This window comes from Camponotus floridanus, unplaced genomic scaffold, assembly GCF_003227725.1.
Source record: "Camponotus floridanus strain SB8 unplaced genomic scaffold, Cflo_v7.5 scaffold11, whole genome shotgun sequence".
NCBI lineage: Eukaryota > Metazoa > Arthropoda > Insecta > Hymenoptera > Formicidae > Camponotus > Camponotus floridanus.
In genome coordinates this window covers 3,001,665-3,009,961 of record NW_020229226.1, presented here as the reverse complement: position 1 = coordinate 3,009,961, position 8,297 = coordinate 3,001,665, and the positions used below count along the sequence as shown (strand labels likewise).

The 8,297-nt window shown below is 35.8% G+C and overlaps 1 long non-coding RNA gene across 1 annotated transcript; it reads left to right on the top strand.

Annotated features, from left to right (window-relative positions):
* The first annotated feature begins 712 nt into the window (after positions 1 to 712).
* LOC105255575 lies at positions 713 to 7,988 on the top strand. Its single transcript, XR_889534.3, has 3 exons — positions 713 to 919; positions 1,408 to 1,636; positions 7,781 to 7,988. It is a non-coding gene; the product is annotated as an uncharacterized LOC105255575 (long non-coding RNA).
* The last annotated feature ends 309 nt before the right edge of the window (positions 7,989 to 8,297 follow it).

Genomic DNA, 8,297 nt, shown 5'->3' with positions numbered 1-8,297 from the left:
GGAGAACTTTCATTCGTGGTGTGAGTGACCGTGACACGGCGGTCAGTCAGTCGGGAACGAACGGAAAAAATAGCGGTCGCAAAGAAAGTTACGCTTTCTTGAGGCCATATCGGGGTCGCACTTCCGGAACATCCGCATCACGTTATCGCGATACTTCCCGAGAGTGAATCGCGACATTTGCTTTTCCGTTCCTCTCTCGCAATTTCTTCCATCCATTCTTCGTAGCAGGAGTGTATAGTGAAGCCGTTTAATTTGTGATCTATCGTCTTGATCAATGACGGATCGATTGAACGGAAGGTCCTCGATTGATTGAAGAGAAATCTGAACGACAATCGGCATGTCCGAATATTAATCTTGATGTCCACATGGCAAACATCAATGTAATGGACAAGAATGCCAGTTATCTTTCTGATGATTTATATGTGAATCGATCGCCATGATGTATCGTTGATCGATTGTTGCGCGATAATATTGCCGTAGCTTCGTTTAGACTGGTCCTCTATGAGTTCCAGTGAAAAAGCTTCCTTCTACATATTGCACGATAAAAACATAGCGGCTTGCATGGCGCACATGTCGCTTTGGATACAAGCTTTTGTGCCGCCATAGCTAACAAACTGCAAATCGATCTCTGAATTACTTTCGATGTTTATGTTTGCCAATCAATGCACATCTGTTGCAGTCACATTTAATGACGAATCGTATCGCGCGAGCATAAGATGATGATGATGATAAATTTACACAATTTTCAAATCGAGAAAACCATAAAAGGAAATCGAAGAGACATCAAATGATATCTCTTTCGATAAAGAGAATGTACGTTGTTATTGATGGTTACGTAAACGCCCACGCCGAGCGACGAATATCTTCTCATCAAGGGATTGTATATCGCAAATTGGACGAGGAGGAGGATTATTACCAGGTGATTATATCAATCGATTTTCTGTCGTTGCACATTTATAAAAAAATATTAAAGTGATGCGCACAAAGTATGCACAATACAATTACGTAACGCATGAATTTATGTGTGGTGTTAGAATATGTCGCTTTGATTACATACGAAGAGGAAATCCGCATCGTATCTCTTAAATATCAATCTTAGTCGAATATCATTCTTTCTTCATATTTTTACTGGGGAGTACTAAAAAGATACTTAATTTTTTGTTCCTATAAAACAATATAACATATTTTCTTTTTTCTTAGAAATTAAAAATTTAATTTAGTAAATTAAAATGTTTTGTTAATGTTATCGCTAGTATTAATTATGCTATACAATTATGCTAGTATACCGAGCCGGACTTGATTAAATAGCAGAATTATCCAGCAAAATTCTTATTCACTTTACGTTTTCGATTCGCGAAATCCTACATACAATTAGCTTTAATAATCGCCTTCGATATTTCGGTTCAGCTGTCACAGATACTGGCATCGCGCCGAGCCTCACAAAACTTGGAAACCCGACCACAGGCTACAACATTTACGACTCGAGAGTCAGACAATAATTGTCGCTTGAGAACCAATCATTTGTGGATACCCGAGAATTTCTGCCGTTTGCCTGACTGCGAAGGACATCTTTGAGTTTAGAAATGACTCTGAGAAATCATTTCGCAAAAACTACACGAGAGAAATTCGTCAGAAGGTAAAAATTATATTTTTTTATGTACAAAAAAGAAAAATGATACACACACATGTATGCATATCTACTTGAATCCAATCAATTTGTTTCAACTCCTTATATTCAAAATTATTATGTGGATTATAATACAAAGCAATGACTTTGCTTTTTAAATCAGAAATTTCGAAACCAAAATTAATTTGTCATAGAAAATATCTTACATATAAATAAATAAATATAAAAAGAATATTTGACAGATTTTAATAAATAAAAATAAATAAATAAAATATATAAATTAAATTTTAATAAGAAAATGAGGAAAATTACACAAAAAGTTATTTAAACTATTGTTTGCTATCGATACAATAATTTCATCAATTATAACTATATTAAAAATAAAAAAAGTATTTATTTTAAAAATAATCAATTGACCGCATGATCAATAATTGGATGTATAATTATAGATTAACTGTATCTCAAATAAATACGAAAAGCACTCGATAATTTGATAAGTGAACTGAATCTTAGACGCAATGTTATATGAAATATTAAATATCACAGTAATTGCCACGTATTGTTGATCTCGCGGATGCATTCGAGAACGAAATTGGCAAAGCGATTGCCGTTAGAATCAATCTTGTTGGCGCGTTAACTTTTAGATCGTGTTGTGATAACGGAAATGATAGTACAAACTTGGCCAACAATTATTTTCCCGCTGGCGAATCACCGCGAATTCGATCACTTTCAGTATTTTATCTGATCCTAGGATTATAATGATCTCGTCCGTTGTATTTAATCGTTATGTACAGCTACGAAATCGAGCATTATCTCGATCCTTTCGATGAAACTGCAATTTCTTCCGATCGATACTTGATGGTTGAATTTCGCTAGAATAAATGCTGAAAAGTACAAAAATGCGTTTAAAATAAGAAAGAAGCAAGTATTTCCGCGAAAGTATGTGTGCAATTAAACGTTGCCATGACGCGAAACATTATGTTTTAACAATTTATGAGATAGCAATTTGGTGTATTTTTGTAACAGGAAATTTTTTCTTCTGTTAGAATGAAAAAGATAATTTCATAGAAAGAATTCTAAGAAAGAATATAATAAAAATATTCGTTTTTTTACACGCAAGCCAGCTGTTTTAATCTTTCGATTGAAACAAAATGATTTTCTCTGAAATTTATTTGATATTCTTTTAATGAATTTTTGTTGACTCGAATGATATGTAAAATATAATTTTTTTTAATGTAAATTTAGAATCAGAGTAACCTCTTACATAAAAAAAGTGATATATTAGAAAAATCCGTGTTTTTTAAATCTGGGGGAGCACAAACGTCAAAGTTAGCATTAAACCGCTACACTACGCAACTATTATTATTTGCAATAATGACAGACGTCCGCGCGCTTCTACGGTCTACCATTCCGGTCAGTCTAGTTTCTACTACATGCTTAGACCTCTTTCTCACAACTATCGATTACAAAGTATCAGAATTGTACTCGGCGAGCTGTGTTTAAGGAAATGAAAGAACATACGGCTCAATATGGTGACCGCGTTTTGATCCACACCCGTGTATGATTGGTACGATCATGTGTGTGCACCGCTACTGCTCGTGTATGGGCCGTAATTTCTGTTGTCGTGAAAAAAAAAATGTTTAAGAAAGCGACATATATAAGCCGCCCCATCTGAATCTAATTCATATCTCGTGCGTTGCGTTAACATCACCGGTACCTCCTTATCCGCTATATTACTCTTACGGAATAGCGGTTTTTCTGCCGTTGTGAGTGATTGCTGCTTCATGTTTTCTAGAATTGAAAATTACACCGATACCGATGTACATAAGAAATAAGGCTTCTTTGAAATATAAATTTATTATCGTGAAGAAAAGCTCCTTTGTATTTGGTATAAAAGATATTAATATATTATATGATAGCGCTACAAAATTTAGAGTTTCCTCTTTCTGATTTTGTTGCGATTGTATCTCCATTATAAAACATATTCATAATTCATATTAATTTTTTATTCAAAATTTTATTATTAATATTACAATAAATTGTTAATTAAGGTTATTAAGATATTTAATAATATTAATAAAGACTAATTTTACTAAGGCCTCATTAATATACATTATGATTAGATTTACTTAACACTAAATTAATTTTTCTTTAATTTAAACATTTTAACAGCAATGCACCATTTCGATAAAAAAAAGAAAAATAAAGCATGTCTGACCAAGAAATTCAAACAGCGACGAGATTACGTTTTACGAATCTTCTCTTTTTCCATCCCTCTTTCGCCATTTTGCTTTCCATCTAGATCTACGGGCCTTTCTCCAAAGAATCGACAACAATGTATCAAGGAGTTGGCGGAGATGTATACTCACGAACATAAAAAAACAGGAGATACATGCGACTCGACGCGCTGGCCGTGTTAGACTTTCCACGCCCGTGTGCATGCGCTCCTATCTCCATCGCGGCGCGTACGCTTACACATGCACATGCACATGCACATGCACATGCACATGCACATGCACATGCACATGCACATGCACATGCACATGCACATGCACAAGACATGTATACGGAAATGCAGTACCCGTTCTCTCTCTCTCTCTCTCTCTCTCTCTGTTTCTCCGTGTTGTGCGTTCTTGCTCGCCGCGGAAAACATAATGATGGCGAGCGAGCGAAGCTGCGAGCGTTCGTTCGTTCGTTCGTTCGTTCGTCTGGGACTCGTGTTGGAAACCGGCGATAAGGAGGGAGTGTCTACTGCTGCCATAATGATAGCCCTGAGCGCCTCTCCGACTCCGCTGCGCCGTTCTCTACAACCGCCGCGGCAATGCACGCCGCGCGTAAGTATGCACATGCACCGAAGACACATGCACGCGAAGCCGCGCCGGCGATGCGCGCTCGTCGCAGCATTTTCGCAGCTCCAGATATCTTGCTCTTTTCATCCCTATCGCATCGTGGAGCACAATACGATCGATAGCTCCGAAGAGGACGCCTCAATGAATTTCTATACGTTTTTATTTTTCAAAGGATGAAGATGCAAGGAGATACTTTCTAAAGGACGAGATACTCTTTGATTTCTTGTAAACTCGATTTGCAACATATATAAGGAATTTTGACACAAGAGAGAGAGAGAGAGAGAGAGAGAGAGAGAGAATATTAATAACTATTATTTTTTTAAAAATATCTATATATGCGCTACGCATGATATGTGTGGGTTTTATTAGATAAAATTTAAGTTTACTGGTTACATAATGCTGCCGACGGGCGAGCATAATGTTCGCGAGATAGGGGTAAGCAATAAAAAATGTATGCAGTCGCGTGAGTTCTTCAACATCAACCCACTAGGTACACCTCTGGGGTGGCCTCAGGGACGACGCGTAGTTATTTATTGATAATGCGAATTAATTTTTAAGCAACTGCTCGTGTATTACACATTATTCGCGTAAAGCCCCTCCAGCGTGACAGAAGTTTTCATGTTTAATTATTACAAAAGAAAAGAGAAACGATCTTTGTATTACAATGTTCTCCTGAAGAGTTGTATCGGTATCTCATCTTTTCTTTTTTTTTTTTTAAATATACGATTTAAATTTAATTCAACCATTTTTTAAATCCAATAAATCAATATTCCGTTCATTGGCGTTACATCAACAATTTGATCCCAATGGAAGATTGTCACAGCAAATATTATTAGCCGATAATTCGCGCTCAACCCCGATCTCGCGCAATACTCGAGTTCCCCGATCGAAGGGCACCACACCCTTGGCCGGTTCCGCGAGACGTAGCTGCGGGGGTTACATCGGGCATACAAGCGGGAGCGGTGTATGCGGACTCTACCATTGGTCGGGCTGGTTCAGATTCATTAGCACGAGAACGGCGATTGGCCGACCGCAAAGCACTCGTCTTTTTGCTTTCCACGCGTAATGACGTGCTGCGCGTCTCGGCCTATATGCAACCGAGAGATCGTGCATGGCAGATAGGTTCTGCCCGCGTTTGCCGCATGTGCATCGCGCGCACACGTATATAGGAAGCAGCCCGTCGAAGGTGAAAGATATCTCGAGAGGAGTGTGGAGTTACCTGCAACGCAAATGGGCCTTCACCACGCAGCCTGCGAGCAACTTGAAAGAATATATATATATATACATATGTATATGTCGGACATATATATATTTCCCTCTGTTTATTCCCCGTCAGAGAGACGATTCTTCGAGGGCGGCTAAATAATTTAATCAGAATTTTCATTCCTTGCACGAGGCTATAATTAGATAGTAAAGATATAGGTAGAGTCATCTGCGGAATATTATAATTTCCGCTAAACAGAATGAGATTTAAGATTTTTCGCACAGCTTTATTTTCATTCCCGTTTTGTAATTTTGATGCAAAGAAAAGCTTTAATTTCTCTAATTCTGTAATTAACTAATTAATTAATTTTCATTTTAAATATGAATATTCTGTGCAATGTGTGCGCGTGTAACATATATTACTGTCTCTTTTTAGAGAAATCAAAAATATTTCTATAAAAAAATAAGATATAATATATGCATGAAAAATACATGTCCGTGAGAAATGAATTAAAATCCTATTTTTGTAAAGAATAATAATATTGCAAGGTGAAACTAATTTTCTATGGTATCGTTTATACAAAGTATACGATAATGAAATATCGAGCCCGAGAATAGATTTGCTTTTCATCGTTCGCTTTTTTCGCTCGCGGGTTATTACATGCGTAATCGAGCGCCAGATACGGTAACGTATATCCCAGCACTTGCGAATGAATAAGAAATTAGGTACATGTGCATGCAAAAGAAGACCGCATTAAGGTGCAAATTTCTGTCCGTGAAGAAACACCCACTTAAATTTCAAGAAAGATATTTTTAGTCAGGATTTATGTTAATTCTCGAACAATTATGCGTAACATGTCAAGTGTCTTCAAGCGAACACGTGTTTTTGCCTTCATTTAATAGCAATTTTATACACGTTATATCGATCAAGACTTTTATTATGTATTAATATAAGAATATTAGTATTACAATAATATCTGATTACTTTGAATACATACAAAATAGAAGCGTTCGTAGAAGCGAAGTATAAATATGACACAGTCATCTCTTTTTGCGCAGATTGATATATACATTCCGGATGCACTTTCTGTTAATTGTCGTTCTGCATGATTGTTTCCTCTTAACGTTGTAATAGGTTAAGAGCATGACTCTCAAAATTGATGCTCGAGAACCAATGCAGACAATGCGACAGTGCGCCCCTATGCATTTTCGAGAGAGCGCCGGATTGGACGTAGGGTGGTTTCGGAGAGTCCTCAAAAATATCATTGAAAGCTCTATGCACGGTTCTATGTAAGCTCCAAATTAATACGCTGAAAGTAATTTATTGTTTTTCATTATCGAGAGAGAAGTGTTTACTTGTAACGCGAGTGTGATTTTCCGCGCGAAAAGTGTTAATGTTACGGAATAATTAATCACGTGGTATATTATCGGTGTTGATGATCTAACTGCCACTGTCGCGTTCATTTAATGATACCAACGAATGATAGCCATCGAGCTTAATGAATAACTATCGCTCTAGAACATTGTATCTCTTTAAATATCGTAGAACGTGTTCAACAAATTCTTGAGTAATTTAACGTAATTTTTTTAATTTTTTATTTTTTTGTCACATCTTATTGATATTAAACAATAATTTATTTTGAATAAAACAGATTTCTTTTGTGCATTAAAATTAAATTGTATAAAATTGCAAATTTCAATAATATAAATTGATTTCAAAGAACTTTTGCTTTTTATTAATGATATTGAGACATGCATCGCACGTACGGACGTTTATGTCGAATGGAATTTCGTGGCGAAAGCGTCGATAAATGTAAATTTTCAACGTTTCCGTTACCATATGGCTGTGGAATTTTAAGCTTAAAACGTGGAAGATATTAATTCTTTTTTCTTCTTGCTGTTGTGCGATGTCAGGTATTAAAAAGCGTGCAACATGATGTGTATCAAGTGCATCAAGTATTATTCGGAGACCATATGTATCATCGCCGTGTAAATTCACAAAGTTGGAGCTCGGTACAGATTACATAAATAGGAAAACATGTAATTACGAAGCAGCATGCAACATTGTTTCTAATCACTGCTTCCTCGTTCTTTGTTTCAGGATTTTTCCCAACCAACTTTGACACGCGGACTCTTTTGTATGCATCATTTATGTGTGAAGCTTAACTTTTTGCGCTATGTCGCACCTACTATTATCGCACTATATATTTATCCTTCATATATGAACCATTCTCTCATTTACTCTCCTTTACTTTGGTGAAAACAACTGCAATATACGAGACAGAAACATTTCTTCAAATCGCGAGAAATATCCCTGTAATTTCTATTATTATCTTATATTAAGTTTATATAAGTTAAATGTTTATTTTATTGATAATTTGGAAAGAATTTTGAAGAAACATTCTACAAGTAAAAAATAATATAATTATTTATACGCACGTAAATATAAATTATTGTAGCGCTTTTGATTAAGGATCCTGAGAAACTTCGAAATTTATTTGATAGAAATTTGCGAAAGAAATGAGAATAAAATGGATTGTCTATATTTTAATAATGTATTAGTATTTTAAAGAGAATTTTAGATGACATTTAAATTGACAAAAAATGTTTAATATAAA